At 47.0% G+C, this 18,552-nt stretch overlaps 1 protein-coding gene across 6 annotated transcripts in view; it reads right to left on the reverse strand.

Moving 5' to 3' along the window:
- Nucleotides 1-17,343, reverse strand: part of LOC140711234 (presequence protease, mitochondrial-like) — a 55,218-nt gene extending 37,875 nt beyond the window's left edge. For 3 of the 6 annotated variants that reach the window (XM_073014160.1, XM_073014159.1, XM_073014158.1), the window contains exon 1: nucleotides 15,938-17,343. The gene's annotated coding sequence lies outside the window, so the exon portion shown is untranslated. The remainder of the gene's footprint in view (nucleotides 1-15,937) is intronic. The other 3 variants (XM_073014157.1, XM_073014162.1, XM_073014161.1) reach the window with 2 other exon arrangements.
- Nucleotides 17,344-18,552: the final 1,209 nt, after the last annotated feature.

Raw genomic sequence — 18,552 nt, forward strand, 5'->3', positions numbered from 1 at the left:
ATCAAAGATTCAGAGCAGGCACCTGCACCCAACACACCATCTTCCGAGGGCCTATGAGTCAAAAAGAAGGTAAGACAGTAGTAAGGGTACAGGGGGAGGAGAGCGGGAGGGGACCGAGAACTCGGAACCAAGAGATGGGCGGACACTGAATGCCTGACTCCAAGGTTATCACCTCAGAAAACAAGTCTGTTTAAGTCCGTAGTAACAGTGTTAGTACTTTCACTGAACCTGCACTCAACACTAGAGAACCTCCCTGTGTTATGAAGACGATCTGAAAGATAACATTAATTCACAATGTAGAGTGATGATTCAGCCACAGAAAATAAAATTGATATAATTCACTACAAGTCACACTATGTCTTTCTTTAAGACTGGTTTATGATGCAGAAAAGAGGCAGTTTGAGATCTAAAATACTTAAACTGGCAAACACCTTGTTTCCCTGAATTCTCACAACCGTGGCACCAGCTAGAGTAAGACAGAGTGGTTTTCAGAGCTTCCAGAACAGCAGAACAGATCAATCATAAATATGCAAAAGTGATCTGAAGACAGAATTAATTAATATTCCACGTTTTGGCTTAAACTAGTCATGTGATTTCCAATAAGTGGGAAACATTCACACCAATTTTTATAAGAAAGTTCAATGTGGGCCGGGCGCGGTGGCTCAAGCCTGTAATCCCAGCACTTTGGGAGGCGGAGACGGGTGGATCACGAGGTCAGGAGATCGAGACCATCCTGGCTAACACGGTGAAACCCCGTCTCTACTAAATATTACAAAAAAAAAAAAACTAGCCGGGCGAGGTGGCGGGTGCCTGTAGTCCCAGCTACTCGGGAGGCTGAGGCAGGAGAATGGCGTGAACCCGGGAGGCGGAGCTTGCAGTGAGCCGAGATGTGGCCACTGCACTCCAGCCTGGGCGACAGAGCAAGACTCCGTCTCAAAAAAAAAAAAAAAAAAAAAAAAAAAAAAAAAAGAAAGTTCAATGTGAACACATAGTACAGAACATTGCCTTTGTTTTGCAATTTATTTATTTAATGTGACAATTTCATTTGTATTTAGTTATTCTTGATGTTGAATGCTCATCTTTATTAATGATGAGCTACCCATTTTCTGACTGAGGAAACAGAAAGTTGTCACTGCCTAACAGCAATACTCAAAACAGCCTGTATGAAAGGGGAAGGTATATCTGTGCGCACACAGATGCATACACATGCATACACGTACCTATACATGTACACACACGTTTACATATGTGCATACACATACACACATACACGTGTATGCACGTGCACACGTGCATGCACATGTACACGTGTGTGCATGAGCGCACATGCATGCACACATACGCACATACATGCATACATACGCATATGCACAGACACGTACACTCATATACACACGTACACATGCACACACATACATGCATATGCACGTGCACATGGACACGTGGACACGCACATACACACGCATACACACATGCACACACCTGCATGCGTACATGCATACGTAAGTATCATCTCAGGTACATGGATTCAAAATTCTGATGCAAACAAGAATAATTACAAAACAGGGTAGGGTGTCAACAAGTGAGAATTGAGATGAAAGTTCTGATATGTTCCAGAGACAATACGGGAGGTCGTCACATCACATAAATATCTTACCCATTTTAAACGTGACAATTCCTGCCAACATCGGCCTGGATTAAGATGATTTCATTGACATAAGGAACAGAAAATATAATATTTATTCTAATGAGATTCTGTAATCATTACATTATTTTCACAATTATAAGTAATCACTAAATAACTTCCTCCCAAGGGTCTAAAAATAAAAATAATATAACAAAAGAAAGTCACAGTCCTGACAGCTTTATCATGCAAATCACAACTGTGAAAATCAAGCATGTTTTTGAGACTATGCCCTCCTCAAATATCCTTCATGGAATTTTGTACTAGTAATGGCTGGTAATTAATTGTTATACCAGCTGGAAAGTATATCATTTGGGGTATGTGAAGTAAACATGTAAAGAAAAATGACCACACACACCTGAAACCAGACCTCATTTCACAACCGTTTCCTACTTTCGATTTGCTTAGTTTACTTCATGAGGTACCTCGAGGAGAGAAAGCAGAGCTGGGATCTGCCCCCAGGCTGCTTCGGGAAGAGCTGGGTGGGCACCAAGACCCTCAGACCGAGGGCTGAGCTGCGTGGCTATGACCCCATCACTGCAGCTCCCCAAGCGTGTGTCCCTGTGTGTCACGCAAAACCCTGCCACACAGGTGACACACGCCACATGCCTGACACAGGCTCAGCACACAGGGAGCGATCAGTAAGTGGTGACTAGAGAGAAGCGACGGCCTTCAGCGTGGATGGAGAAAACAGGCCACAGACTCACAGAGGAAACGCCACAGATCCACAGACGGAGAAAACACCACAGACGCACGGACGGAGGAAACACCACAGACGCACGGAGGGAAGAAAAGCCACAGACACACGGAGGGAGGAAAAGTGCCACAGACGCAGGGACGAAAGAAACGCCACTGACGCACGGACAGAAGAAACATCACAGACGCATGGACGGAGGAAACGTGCCACAGAGGCACACACGGAGAAAACAGGCCACAGATGCATGGACGGAGGAAACAGGGCAGAGACGCCCACACACCAGTGTGGAACATCGGACAGGAACGTCCCGGCCATGCACTGTCCACTCCCCCTAGAGACTTCCCACCCCCAGAGCACTCAGGATGGCTGTGGAGCTCCTGCCATGCACCCCAGAGGCGAAGCTGGGGAGCAAGAGATGAGCAGGTTCACGTCCATCAAATGCAGCTGCAATCCCTGTAATAACTGGAGGTCACTATTAAACAGAAGGGCACTTCACTTGGAATAAAAGCACTCTGCATAAAAGAACTAAAGATTGGCTGGAGACAGCTTAGAAACCGTCACCATTATTCTTGTTAGTGACAGCGAAGCTTCAAGAGTGGTCATTTTTCCTGTAGAAATCCCACAGAGGTGATTCCTGGAACTCATTTAGAATATTTCTTTCCCAGAAACCACACAACCAAGAACTTAATGTGCCGTCTCTTGACCAGAAAGATTCAGATTTCTGATGGAACTAAATCCTGTCCAGCCTCCTGATTCTAGAAGATGCTATACAGAAAAGCTAACTCAAAGGGGTCTCATTTCTTTTGTCGTCCATGACACATATAAAAAAAAATTTTAAATATACAAAAAATGTAGGAATTGTACAGTGAATACCCATGTGTCTACCCCCTGGATCACAGATTAGATTTAAATGTAAAGTTCTAAAGTTCCCAGCTAAGGAAATGTGCAGTGTAAGCCTCTACCTGGTTAGAACCAAGGGGAATGGAATGAGCTTTCCCCAGCCTTGCTGCTCAGCTGGGAGGGGCTGCCACAGCTCAGCCACCCCACCCCAGAGCACCCAGGATGGCTGTGGAGTTCCTGCCACCCACCCCAGGTATGAGGCTGGATCCCCAATCACGGTGTTAAGAATGAGCCAGCCTTTAGAGGCCATGTGGTCTATACTTGAATAGAAAATGTTCCAGGAAACTAAAGATTCCAATGTGTGTGCTGAATTCCTAACCATTTGAAACCCAGGCTCCTCATCTATACACGAAAAACAACGCTCTCTCCTGGGAAAGCATTTCAGAAGGACGAAAAAGGATCCACATGAGAGCAGCTGAAAACTACAAGGCATCATGCAATTATAAGCCTTTTTCTATATCTTTGTTTCAAGGAATGTCAGCATTCTAAATATTGCAGTTCATCCCACATCACCTTTTAGGAGCAAATCATAACGATCAAAACTATCAGCAGAATCACTACCAGCTCATTCGCCACGTGCTTCTTCTTCCTGCACGACAATTTCTACAGAACGATGGGACCATCCAAGAATGGCTCCCTGCCATCATGTGCCCATTCTCCTTCCCCAGGGAGCTATTCCTGTACTCATGGGGCATGGGAAACCTGTATAACGCCACCAGAAAGTCCTTGTTTGACTTACACACTTCCCAGAAGGGCTGATTTTATCCAGAATCCTAACAGTGTCAAACACTAAACCTAAGAAATCATCAAGAAACCAAGGAAATGTAAGGCCATGTCCTGCCCCGGGTGCATGGTTACTAGGGGAGAAATAGAAAATGAGACATGAAAGGAAACTTTTAAGATATTCAGACCATCACTGGATGATTCCAGGAACCCATTACAGATCATTGCTCTTCCTAATAACAGGAAAGAAATTCTAAAATCCCAACAGGCATGGTGAGTCCCTCACTTGCATGAAGTCAAAATAATAATCCATCACTCTCTTCAAAAGGACAACAGAAAAACTCTACTTCCTCTTCATATTAATTTGTGTACAAGCACCTTAAGTGAGAAAATCTTAATGTCTGGACTGTGATATCAATAGCAAAATAATCCCAAGATTCCCAATTAAAAGATACAGACGGGTTGAATGAATTTAAAAGAAGAAAAACCGACTATATGCTGCCTACAAAAAACTCAGTTCAGCCGCAAAGACACACATAGACTAAACGTGAAGGGATGGAAAAACACATTCCACATTAATGGAAATTAAAAGTGAGCAAGAGTAGCCATATTTATTTCAGATCAATCACAATTTAAGTCAAAAACTGTAAAAAGGAGACAAAAAGGTAATTATATAATAAAGAGATCAAAATAGCAAAAGGATATAACAATTACGAGTATATGTGCACCCAACAACAAAGCACTCAGATATATAAAGCAAATATTAGTAGATCTAAATAGAGAGAGAGGTCGGGCGTGGCGCCTCACGCCTATAATCCCAGCATTTTGGGAGGGATGTGGGGGCAGGTGGATCACCTGAGGTCAGGAGTTTAAGACCAGCCTGGCCAACATGGTGAAACCCTGTCTCTACTAATACAAAAAATTAGCCCAGCATGGTGGCATATGCCTGTAATCCCAGCTACTTGGGAGGCTGAGGCAGGAGAATCACTTGAACTCAGGAGGTGGAGTTTGCAATGAGTTGAGATTGCACCTCTGCACTCCAGCCTAGGCAACAACAGCAAAACTCTGTCTCAAATAAATTTATATATACATATATATATATACACACACACATATATATATGTGTGTGTGTATATATATATAGAGAGAGAGACAGAGAGAGACAGGGAGATACCAACACAACAATAGTAGGAGCTTCAAAATCCCACTGTCAGCACTGGAGGTCATCTAGACAAAAAATAACAACAAAACATCAAATTTAAAGTCCAGTGTAGACCAAAGGAACCTAACAGACATTTACAGAACATTTCATCCAACAGATACAAAATGCACATTCTTCTCCTCAGCACATGAAACATTCTCTAGAGTCCACCACATGCTAGGCTACAAAAGAATTCTCAATACATTTTTTCTAAAATTGAAATAACATCTAGGATATTCTCAGACTCTAACAGAATAAAGCTATAAATCAACAACAAGGAACAGACACTTCTCAAAAGAAGACATTTATGCAAAGAGACATGAAAAAATGCTCATAATATAGAAGGAGACCACCACTTCTCCTGTTGTCTTTCCCAGCTTTTCCCCATCTCCCTTTTTCCCTAGTTTATAAGACAGGAGAAGGGGGAGAAAACAAAAAGTTGGAAGGAAACAGAAGTAAGATAAATAGCTAGATGACCTTGGCACCACCACCTGGCCCTGGTGGTTAAAATAATAATAATAATATTAACCCCTGACCAAAACTACTAGTGTTATCTGTAAATTCCAGACATTGTTTGAGAAAGCACTGTAAAACGTTTTGTTCTGTTAGCTGATGCATGTAGCCTTCCATCATGTTTTGTCTGCGGCTAGTCCTGCTACAATAATCACTCGCCATCAGAGAAATGCAAATCAAAACCACAATGAGATACCATCTCACACCAGTTAGAATGGCGATCATTCAAAAGTCAGGAAACAACAAGTGCTGGAGAGGATGTGGAGAAATAGGAACACTTTTACACTATTGGTGGGACTGTAAACTAGTTCAACCATTGTGGAAGACAGTGTGGTCATTCCTCAAGGATCTAGTACTAGAAATACCATTTGACTCAGCCATCCCAATACTGGGGATATACCCAAAAGATTATAAATCATGCTGCTATAAAGACACATGCACACGTATGTTTATTGCGGCACTATTCACAACAGCAAAGACTTGGAACTAACCCAAATGTCCATCAATGACAGACTGGATTAAGAAAATGTGGCACATATACACCATGGTATACTATGCAGCCATAAAAAAGGATGAGTTCACGTCCTTTGTAGGGACATGGATGCAGCTGGAAACCATCATTCTCAGCAAACTATCGCAAGGACAGAAAACTAAACACCGCAAGTTCTCACTCATAGGTGGGAAATGAACAGTGAGATCACTTGGACACAGGAAAGGAAACATCACACACCGGGGCCTGTTGTGGGGAGGGAGGAGGCGCGAGGAGGGAGGGATAGCATTAGGAGATATACCTAACGTAAATGATGAGTTAATGGGTGCAGCATACCAACTTGGCACGTGAATACATATGTAATAAACCTGCACATTGTGCACATGTACCCTAGAACACAAAGTTTAATTTTAAAAAAAAATCAACAACAAGGTGAACTTTCAAAACTGTATAAATACATAGAAATTAAACAATATACCCTTGAATAGCCAATGGGTCAATGAAGAAATGAAGAAGGAAATTTAAAAATTTCTTGAAATAAATGAAAACAGAAACACAACATATCAAAGTTTATGGTATACAGCGAAAGCAGTATTAAGAGGAAAGTTTATAACAATGAACTCCTACATTTAAAAAACAGATTTAAAATAAACAACCTAACAAGGAACTGCAATGAGCTAGAAGAGCAAGAACAAATCAAATCCAAAAGTGGTAGAAGAAATAACAAAGATCAAAGAGGAACTAAATAAACTTGAAACTAACAAATATAAAAATGAAGAAAGAAATGTTGGTTTTTTGAAAAGATAAATAAAATAGACAAACCATTAGCTACACTAAGCAAACAAAAAGAAATCCCAAAGAAATAAAATTAGAAACAGAAAAGGAGAATGATAGTTGATACCGCAGAAATACAAGGGATCATTACAGACTATTTTGAACAACTGTATGTCAACAGATTGGAAAATCTAGAAGAAATGGATAAATTCCCGGACACGTACAACCTACCAAGATGGAACCAAGAAGAAACGGAAATCCTGAAGAGACCAATAATGAGTAACATGTATGACTAAGTAATAATAAAAAGTCTCCCAACAAAGAAAACCCCAGAACTAGGTGACTTCACAGCTGAATTCTACACATTTTTATTTCAATTCTTCTCAAACTATTCCAAAAGTAATGAAGAGGAAGGAATTCTGCTAAGTTCATTCTTCAAGACCAGCATTACCCTGATACCAAAATAAGACAAGGACACAATAAAAAGAGAAAACTATAGGTCAATATCCCTGATGAACACAGATGCAAAAATCCTCAACAAAATACTAACAAACTGAATCCAACAGCAAATCAAAAAGATTATACACCATGATCAAGTGGGATTTATCCCAGGATGCAAGGATTGCTCAACAAACACAAATCAATAATCATGCTACATCACATCAACAGAATTAAGGACAAAAACCATAATATCATTTCGATAGATACAGAAAAAGCATTTGATAGAATTCAACGCTGCTTCCTGATAGAAAGTCTCAACAAACGAGGCACTGAAGGAAACATACCTCAACACAATAAAGGCCATATGTGACAAACCCACAGCTAACATAATGGGGAATGGGGAAACACTAAGAGCTTTTTCTCTGAGATCTGTAAAAGACAAGGACGCCCACTTGTGCCACTCCTATTCAACACAGCACTGAATGTCCTAGTCAAGAGCAGTCAGGCAAGAGAAAGAAATCAAGGGCACCCAAAGTGGAAAGGAGGCACTCTAATTGTCTGTTTTCAGACAATGTGCTCTTATATATTTAAAAAAAAAAAGACTCCAGCAAAAATCTCTTTGAACTGATAAACAAATTCAGTAAAGTTACAGAATACAAAATCAACATATAAAAATCAGTAGCATTTCTATAGACCAACAACGAGCCAGTGAAAAAAGAAATCAAGAAAGCAATCCCATTTAACTACAAAAATATAAAATAAAAATAAAAATACCTCAGAAGAAATCTAATCAAGAAGGTTAAAGATCTCTATGAGGAAAACGATATTCTACCCTCTGAAGGTAGAACAGTGGCTTCTAGAGACAGGAAAGGGCGACGGGAAGGCAGAAAGGGAGAGGTTGGCTAATGAATACAAAATTACATCTAGATAGTAAAAATAAGGGTTAGTGTGCTATAGCCTTGTAGGGTGACTATAGTTTACAATTTATTGTATATTTTCAAGCAGCTAGAAGAGAGGATTTTAAAATATTCCCAGCATTAAGAAATTACAAATGTTTGAGATGATGGACATGCTAATTACCCTGAGTTGCTAATTACACACGAAAAATATGTATTGAAATATCACACTGTATCCCACGGATATGTACTACAATGTGTCCATTAAAAATAATAATTGTTAAAAACCCAAGGGTCATTTCTCATTTGTCCTATGTCAGTGTTGTGGCCCATTGATGGAGACCTAGCCATTTGCAAGTAAGACTATAGTCACTTGAGCTGAAAGCAAATGAATCGTCACAAAAATTACCACTGGCACCAAGTCTTCTTTCCAGAATTTCCTGCCCACAGCACTGTCAGAGTCACTGTGGGCAGGAAAGACACACTAGCACTCAAGTTTCAACCCCAGTACAGTTGATGCTTTTATTTCTCTGGTTTGGAATAGGTGTGTGTTCATAATTTACGTTTACTCCAACTGTCCCCTTGCTTAAATAGCTTCTTAAGGATAACTTCCTCTTACTAAATTCCAACAGCTTCTGAGCATCCATTATATTCTCCAAAGTAAATAAAAAGAGAAAATGTGTTGAAAGCCTGATAATGTTCACTTAAGAATCCAGCATGATGTACAGCTTGAAATGGCTACTCCACCTTGTTCCTTTACATGACTTTTAAAGTAGCCCCAGTTATTATACATAATTGAAGTCATAATTTCTGCAATACCATTAGGTCCACGAACGGTGGGGCCAGGGGACTTCAAAGTCTGTCTCCGATTTTTTTTTTTTTTTAAAAAGGAAAGCTCATGAGAGTAGGTAATGAAAATAAATATTCACACAACTCGGAACAGGGGATGGTGAAACATAAAGCTCCAGCCTGGCACAGGTGTCCAGCCAGTGAGGGTGGGGACACAGACTCATACGGTCCCCACAATCCCTCAGAAGTGCCACAGACAGGTGGGTGGCCTGAGACAGAGCCAGGCTCCGAATTCCGGGAGCTGTCTGGCTCATGTGCACCCCATGTGGTCCACAGTGCATGAGGATACCCAACATCACCAGTCCCGGTGCAGAACACAAGAATGCCCCATGGCATGAGCCCCCGCTGCACAGCATAGCCCGAAGGTGCCAGCTCAGACTCCTACACACGCTGGTCACCAAGGCACTGCCCTCCAGGAAGGAGGACCCCAGAGGTCGTGGCAGGGTGAGGTTTTGCTCTTCATCATCCCCGAGCAGAGGGGAAAGTCCAAGCAGACATTTGGGGAGCCTCTACACGTGGTTCTGGGACTCTGAGTGGAGGTTCAAAGATGTCCCCAGGTACGCCAGACTCAAACCTAAAAGAGACCCATTCTTCCAGATATGCCCAGACTGGAACCTATATAGGCCATCCTTCCTAGCTTTTCTCTGGAAAAGCAGGCTTAAAATAGTATCGACTAAAAGGGGCCACCAGGAAGACAGAAGTACTATCTTTAAAAAAAGAATTTTTTTTTTTTTTTTAAAAAAGAGGCACTGAGGCTCTGACCCATCTGAGCACAGAGTACATGCTCGGCAGCATCTGTCAGAGCAGAGCAAGTACACATATGCTCTCCATGACCTGTGCTCCCAGCACCCATGCTCCCCACACCCATGCGTCACACGCCCGTGCTCCCCACACCTGTGCACCGGGCATCCGTGCTCCCCACACCCGTTCTCCCCGCACCCGTCCTCTCCATGCCCATGCTCCCTACACCTATCTGTGCTCCCCATGCCTATGCTCCCTGCATCCGTGCTTCACGCACTGTGCTCCCTGCACCCATGTCTGCTCCTCGAGCTCTCTTCCACTGATTTCCTCTGTACATCCCTCTTGATAGTCACTGTCACCTCGAATCACCTGGCTAAATGGAGGTAAAGAAAAAGTCTAGAGTAGCACATTGGAGGACAGAGTGGAAGTGGCTATTTACCAACAGGGCTATGAGATGAGCGCATCTGATCCCCATTAATCCTGACGGTCAGTTGATTAGCCCTGTTCAACAGCTGGGGACACTGAGGTGTGGAAGGGCGGGCTTGCTTACCCCAGATGATGCTGACAGTGTGGGCCCAGCCCAGTCCCACAGCCACCAGGAGGAGGCTCCTCACTGGGCAGGTGCGGAGGTGCAGCCCAGAGAACGCTTGGGACCCTGGCACAGACTCCTCAGGAAGGAAACAGAGAAAGGCCCACAGAGACTCAAGCAGCACAGAAGAAGGTCACCCACAAGTTAAAAATAGATGTTTGTGCTTTACCGTCCCAGAGTGCTAAAAATCCAACCCACTCACACGCACAGCCTGACGTGAGCCTGGCCTCCTGCAGCACTGGGCTAAGCGAGAGACGTACCTGCCCCTCTCCCGACAATAGCAGACTCGGCAGCTATTCTTCAATGTACTTGACACCCTTCCGTGAGGATTAAGCAACACTCTGTCGACACTGGCTAAGTTTAATCCCGACACAGCCAACCATCTAGATCTGCAGTGAAAAAACAACTTACTTTGGATGATTCTGCCACTGAAAAAGACCCTGAATCTCCCAGCAAAGTTTAGTGACACGACTTACCTTTCTGTTTTCACTTCAGGTACACTGGCCCACATGATCTAATTTACCTGCTGATAATGCCTTGGAAAGACCACCAGGGGGCCCCACACCATTTTCAGCTTTAGAGGATGTGAATTTCCCTTTGATGAGAAAAGTGATGGGGAAAGAAAACAAGGATCCAAAACAGATGCCTGTGTGTTTCCTGGGAGTGATAAAGTCAGGAACTGCCTCTCTGTGTCAGGCGAGGGAGTAACAGAGACAATGGCACCAACTCCTGAGACAGAGGACCTGATGCATGGTGCAGCCACCGCCTGTGGCCAAGGAAATTCCAGGGAATGTAGACCCCAGTTGCATGGTACAGCCACCATGTGCGACCACAGAAATTCCAGGAATGTAGACCCTCAGTCACATGGTACAGCCACTATCTGCAGCCACAGAAATTCCAGAGAACGCAGACCCTCAGACACATGGTACAGCCACTATCTATGGCCATGGAAATTCCAAGGAATGCAGACCCTCAGTCACATGGTACAGCCACCATATATGGCCACGGAAATTCCGAGGAATGCATACCCCAGTCGCATGGTGCAGCCACAGCCTGCAGCCACAGAAATTCTGGAGAACGCAGACCCCAGTCGCATGGTACAGCCACCACCTATGGCCATGGAAATTCCAGGGAACAGAGACCCTCATTCCCATGGTACAGCCACCACCTATGGCCACGGAAATTCAGGGGAACGCAGACCCTCAGTCACATGGTACAGCTACCACCTGTGATCACAGAAATCCTGGGGAACACAGTCTCCAGTCGCATGGCGCAGCTACCATCTGTGGTCACAGAAATCCTGGGGAACACAGACTCCAGTCGCATGGTGCAGCCACCACCGGCAGTCACGGAAATTCCAGGGAATGCAGACCCCAGTCACATGGTACAGCCACCGTCTATGGCCACGGAAATTCCAGGGAACATAGACACCAGTCGCATGGTGTGGCCACCACCTGTGGCCATGAAATTCTGGGGAATGCAGGCCCCAGTCTCTAAAGTATGAACTTCACTGCAGTGAATGTGGAAGAGTTTCTCTCTGGGCAGAGCTCAGTATCCAGAAGGGAAGTCGGCCCTAGGAATGCCTTCCTCCTCTTCAGAGCTCAGGGCCTAGGGCTGACACCCTTGGGAGGGGTCCTTGTTCAGCAATTGTGCCTGTGGAGGGTCCCCCAACACTCACCGTGCACCTCCTAGGAGCGGAGGCTACAACAGGGAGCCAGAGACCAAGCTCTGCTCAGACAACAGTGAGCTGATGGCCTTCCACTCTAAGTTCAACAGGGACCCAGGGACCAAGCTCTGCTCAGACAACAGTGAGTTGATGGCCTTCCACTCAAAGTTCAACAGGGACCCAGGGACCAAGCTCTGCTCAGACAACAGTGAGCAGATGGCCTTCCACTCTAAGTTCAACAGGGACCCAGGGACAAAGTTCTGCTGAGACAACAGTGAACTGATGGCCTTCCACTCTAAGTTCCAGCTGCATGGAATGTGTATTCCATGAATGCCTGTTAAATGAATGATTCATATAAGGTCATCTGTGCTGACCTTTGCTGGTCTGCTGACTGTAAGCTTCAGAGCATAGGCCTCATTCCTGGAGCAGCCAGCTCTTCCCAGAGCGACGGCCGCTGGAGGGCAAAGCCCAGAGCTTCTGTCCTGCAGCAACGCACTCAGGACCCTGCGCTGGGCACGCTGGGGGCCTCTCCAGCAGAAGATCCCCAGCCCTGACCTTGCAATACCAGTGAACCCCAGGGGAGTCCCAAGTGCTCAAAATCAAGTAAATGTCCATTGTGATTTAACATATCAATTTTAGAAGAAAGGGCATATTGCCACCTTCCTCCTCAAACTAGGGACTATAAATCGATCCATCACCCTAACTGAGACTCTGCCTTAAATTCTGCTAAAACTACCATCCAAACACTGAAATTTACATTAGCGTTAAGGGAAAAAAAAAAATTAAACCAAACACCTGTAAGAAACAGTCAAGTGACCTGTGATACATCAACCCAAAGATTAAACATGAAAATAATGAAGTAGCAAGATATTAAAAGAATATAAACTCTATGTACATCATGGCCCAAGGTTCTAAAATTACACAGAGACAAAGACTGGAATGGAAGGGGGATATGTTTACAGATACATTTTTTAATTTTTAATTTTTAATATTACTTCTCTAATGTATGATTTGACTAACCAGATAATTCAGCAAAAAATTAAAAAATCAATTATGCCTATAGATAAATATGTAAAGAATCCTTCTCTTTGATGCCAATGGAATTAGTTTGGGTCTGACCCACAGTCTTCAATCTTTTAATTAAGACACAAAAACCATCTTTCAAGCTGTTAGAAAAAGAAAAAAGAAAAAGATTGAAAACCAGGAGCCCAGAAGAAAAGGACTCGCTATGTATCACAGCGTCTCTCCACGCCTCTCCACCCTGGACAGTGCTCCCTCTTTCTCCATTTTCATACCTACTGCACAAAACACTTAGCAAAGAACTATCTCAATTCATGAGTCACACAGCACAAAGGGCCAGTGTCGCTGCCAAACATACCCTGCAGCCCCAAAACGAAGAGGCAACTGGTTCCTTCCTTCCTCAGTGAAGGAAGAATGAGAGGCTGCTGGTTGTAATTTTAAATCTCACACCTCAATGTCTTAGCACTTTCCTGCTTTGTTGGTTTCCAGGGCTTATTAAAATTAACCACACCCCACCCCCCGCGGATACTGAAGAAAGAAAGCAGGACGGTTGTGCAGGCTTCCAAGAGGCAGAGCCTTCCTTCCATGGCCACCTCTGTCTGTCTACCCACAGCAGCAGGGTTTACCAATTAGTCTCCCTTAAAGAGCAGTTTATGCTCATCGTGAACAAATGGATGCAATTGCTTCTTTTGAGATGCAGCAAGTTTTGGGCCCTCAGCAAAAAAAAAAAAAAAAAAGAAAGAAAGAAAGAAAGAGAAAAAACAGGGCAGTGGCACAACAGTCATAACCTCTGCGTGGCACACACACAGAAGGAAAATTAAAGCCCTGGAGGCGGAGGCGTTCAGAAAGGGAAGGTGGAAGCAGGAAGGACGCCCACGGGATAGAGTGGTCAGATACAGACCACCTCACCAAAGGGCGCCTTAGATGTTCCAGAGGACAAAATGCCCCTCTTTCCAGGGTAAACACCCATTTGCCAAACTCAGCCAGTGACGGCAAGCAGGAGTTTGCTTTTTTTTTAAGGCGTCTGAGAAATGATGAGAAGAGCAAGAAAAGAGCTTAATAATGGGACTGACAGGGCCCTGGGCTGGTGACTCAGCTGATGTGCACAGCATCAAAACCCAGTTCAGGACAGCACTACAACTCACCCCAGCAATCACTGCTTTAAAAATCAGTTATAAAAAAAGACGACCCATTTGAAAGCAGCCAGAGGAGGAAGACAGAGAGTGTCTCACAGAATCCAACCGCTTGTAGCCTCGGAACCATAACAAGAATATGAAACTAGCGGGTCCAGTGTGAGGCAGAACAGAGACGCCGTCAGGGCTCTCAGGAGGCTGAGCAGGAAGCGCATGGCTCAGGCCCTGCAACGCCCTAAGGGCGCCTGGAGCAGCCCACAGGCCTGTGTCCTTCGTGTGGGTTCACCTTCCTAGTTTCCTGGGTAAATTCAATGTACAGCATTTATTCGCCAAGAAAAGAACATTCAAATCAAACTACTGTCATAACTCTGAGGGGCTCTTAACACTCCAGTCCACACGTTCAAAAGCCCACAAATATCAGTGCTGCCACTGTGCAGGTAACAATGTTTTGGATGCATCATGCATGTAACCAGTAACGATGTTTTCATGTTTTCCGTAGCCATCTCATTCAGGATACTAAAATGATCTGTGACGACTTGATACTTAGTTATCTGTGATTTTCAGATAGATTTAACAAGGCTACCTGGCCAAGAAGGCCTCACCCTCCTGAACCCGGGCACCGGTGCCCTTACGTGCACCCGGGGCCTGGGGAGCGAGTCTCCACCACCTCCCGCTCTTCAATGTTAAATGTCCTCCCGGCGCGCCCGCGTCGTGGGCCCAGGCTCGGCCCCCACTGGAGAGCCCTTTCCACATTACAGGACACGGGAAGCCCAGAGCCCGCGCTGCGGCGCCGCTGACGTCCCAGAGTCCCCGCTTCCTGGTCCTTCCCGTCCGCGGAGGCTGGCGGGGAGGGCCTGGGACCCATTTTAGTTTTCGGTTTTGTCACGAACCGGAAGGCGACAGCACATGCGAGCGCAGGAAACCCTTTTTTAAAATCTTCCAGCGGAAACGCGAGGGGCTGCCGGACCGCCTCGGAGACGCTAGGCGGGAACCCAGAGCACCCCGGCCATTTCCTGCTTTGCAGCAGCCGGGACCCTGCCCACGCCGCGCGGGGCCCGAGGCGACAGGAGGCCCGCGGGCATCCGGCCGTTTCTTCCTCGACATGCTGGGGGGTGGCGTGGGGCGGAGTTGGGGGGCGGGGGCAACTTAAGAAGTGATCGCGCTGTACCCAGGATTCGGAGGGGAAGCCCGGCCCCATCCTATAGCTCAGAGGCAGAACGACCCCGGAAGGTGCTCCAGGCGACCCCCTCTACCAGGCTCAATTTAAAACATAAACCGGAGAGGGTGGAAAGCTCACTATTTTCCGGATGGAGGTTCCTACCGCCATGTCCCTTCCTCCTCCGCCCCACCCGGCAAGGACCCCGGGGTTGCCTTGCCGGCTCCCGCCGCCCCGCAGGTACCCCTGCCGCTCCCGGGCACGGGCTTCTCCCCAGTTCTTCCCATCGCTTCGCCGCTGTTCTCCCCAGTTCTTCCCATCGCTTCCCCACCTTTCCCCGGGTCCTCCCATCGCTTCCCCCTCTTCTGCCCCGTTCCCCCGTCCCCTTCGCCCTGTTCTCCCCTTCTCCCTCTTCTCTCCTTCTCCGTCCGTCCCTCCCTCGCCGCCCGGAGCGGGGCGCGCACCTTGAGCATGTCCCCCGCTGGTCAGCACGCCGATGGCCTTGCCGGACCCGGAGAGGTGCTCCAGGAACTTCCGCAAGGAGCCCTTGGGGGCCCGGGAGTCGTCCGCGTCCAAGGCGAGGAGGCCGAGGGCAGTAGCTAGTCCGGTTGCGCAGCAGGAAATGGAGACGCTGCGGGCGCGCGCCCGACTCGGAAACGCTGCCCCGCCCGCGCCCCCGCCCGGCCCTAGCGCCAAAGGGCCTTGACGGGCGGGGCCCAAGCGCACAGGAGGGGCTGCGGGGGTGGGGGGGCGGCTAGGGGCAGGGGCAGGGAAAGGGGCAGAGAAAGGGGCAGGGGCTGGCCGGGGGCGGGTGTGGGCAGGAGGACCTACGCGGGGGTCGTCGTAGGTGGCTGCCGCGCCAGCGGTGGGTGAAGTCGCGGAGGCGGGGGTAGCACCACAAGTGGGCGGGGTCCCTGCGGGTGGGGCCGCGTTGCTGGTGCGCTAGCCTCGCGGGTGGGTTGGAAGACTCTGGTTGGGGCCTTTAGAGATGCCCGGAGCGCCACAGGTGGGGGCAGGGGCAGCGACCGGGGGAGGGGAGACCGCAGGGGGGCGGGGTCACATCGTTCGCTGGGCGGGCCAAGGCAGGGCGGAATAGAACGCCGGGAGCATCTCCGGGTGGGGGGGCAAGGGAGACCGTGAGTGGGCGCGAACGCAGGGGCCGGTGGAAACCCCGCACTTGCGGGGAGCGCCGATGGCGGGGCGGGGTGGAATTGGGGCGCGGAGACCCCACCTGGACGCGGAGGCTCGCGGTAGGCCCGGTAGATCCGGCTGTTGTCAGCACCGAGCCCGGCCGTGCGCACAGCTTCTTGCTGGCGGCAGGATTCCTCCTGGGGCTGCGCTAGGAGCCTCTGCGCGAGGCTTCCTCGATCCCCGCCCCCAAGTTTTCTCTGCAGCCTGAGGTCGGGAAGGACGCCCGGAGAGTGGATCCTCCAGGTGGTGGGAAAAGCTGAGCGCGGCGAGCTTAGCTATGACGAAGCTGCGATTTCCCGGGTCCACGGGGTCTGTGGCGCTCCTGGGCCCCCAGCCCGTCCCGTGGGGAGAAGAATCCTTGGGGTGGGGGAGAGTGTCGGGGCGCTACCCTCAGAGACGCCTGGGCGCGCGAAAGTCAGAGTGGGACAGGAGGAGGCGCAACGGGACTGACCTGGCGCGGAGGCGGGACGACCCTTCCTCCCTACGTACACTGTGCTGACCTCGGCTGACTTCACTGACCAACTCCACGTGCTGAAATACGCACATCCAAAGCACTGTGCCAGTTGCCCATCCACAGCTTAACAGCCTGGTGCCAGTTACCTGCGATGGGAGAGGGAGCAGCCCCCACAAAAGCACGGGTTTATGGGATCCCGGTTCCTTCAGTGCTCACCCCACGAAGAAGGGCTCCCAAACGGCCCCACTCGAGGGCTTTCCGGAGGATGGTCCTGCGCAGTGGGTGTTTGTTGAACAGATAGGAAACAACAAAAGAGACTAAGAAGAGGTTTGTTCTATGAACCCGGGAAAGTGAAGCAATCGCAAAGGAGAGTCTCACCAAAGGGCAATCCTGGGGAAAAGATGGAGAGGCATGGATTTTTCTTGGATGTGTGCCTCATCCTGGGCCTCATCCCGCTGAGCATCAAATATTCATTGCAAAAGAGGAAAAAAAAATATGCTGCGGATAGTGCTGGATAGTCTAATTGCTCCCTTGGCCAGAATTAACGGCGAAATTCCTAACCCCTTGTGGTCCTCTGAATCACCTGTCCTATGCACACCCCCATTAAACCACTGAAGTCCAGTTTCTGGGAACTCAGCCAGGAAATGTGTATTTTTAAACAAACCACCTTGGTTGTCCTGATGAATGCAAAGTCAGAGAGCGCTGCTCTCATGCAGTGAACCTGAGCATTATTCTATTAAATAAAAGGGAGAGGAGAATCCTGGCTGTCTTAAGGTGGCAGTTGAGTGGCCTTTGCCTTCTGGTGGGCAGAAGAGCAGACTGAGGCTCTAAGCACCTGTACCCACAGCTGGGCTCAGGATCTGTGCTGGAGAATAGAAGGGCTAATATAGTTATTCATGCCTTTTTAGAACATGTTACATGTGGAGAAGGTGGGCCACACTGAATTTTATTTTAGCCAAATACCCGTTATCTCCTTATGCAATTGATATTTTTATATTGAACATTAGGGGATTGGTCATTTGTCATCAAATTGTCTGTAATACAGAAAATGATAGATATAACCTAACAGTTCAAATATGATGAGTTAAATAAATGATGGTAAAAATATGCGCTGCAATAATATTTAGTTGCTGTTACCACTACAAAGATATGTGTCTACTGACATGGAAATATGTTCAGGACATACAAATAAGTGAAAAGGCAGGCCTAGACACAGTGCGAGCCTGTGCATGCGTGCGTGTGTGTGTGTGTGTGTGTGTGTGTGTGAGTCTGCATACATATGTAAATGTTTCTGAGCATTTTATTTCCTTTCTTTTGCTTAGTATAGGCAATGCCATTTTTCTCTGCGATGAACAGGTATTGTTTAGGGAATAGAAATAGTTAATGAAAAACAATAAAATTTAGAGTGTCAAGACCCCCAAGGTTACGGATTAT

Source organism: Chlorocebus sabaeus, unplaced genomic scaffold (genome assembly GCF_047675955.1).
Source record: "Chlorocebus sabaeus isolate Y175 unplaced genomic scaffold, mChlSab1.0.hap1 unalloc_scaffold_362, whole genome shotgun sequence".
NCBI classification, from domain to species: Eukaryota; Metazoa; Chordata; class Mammalia; order Primates; family Cercopithecidae; genus Chlorocebus; species Chlorocebus sabaeus.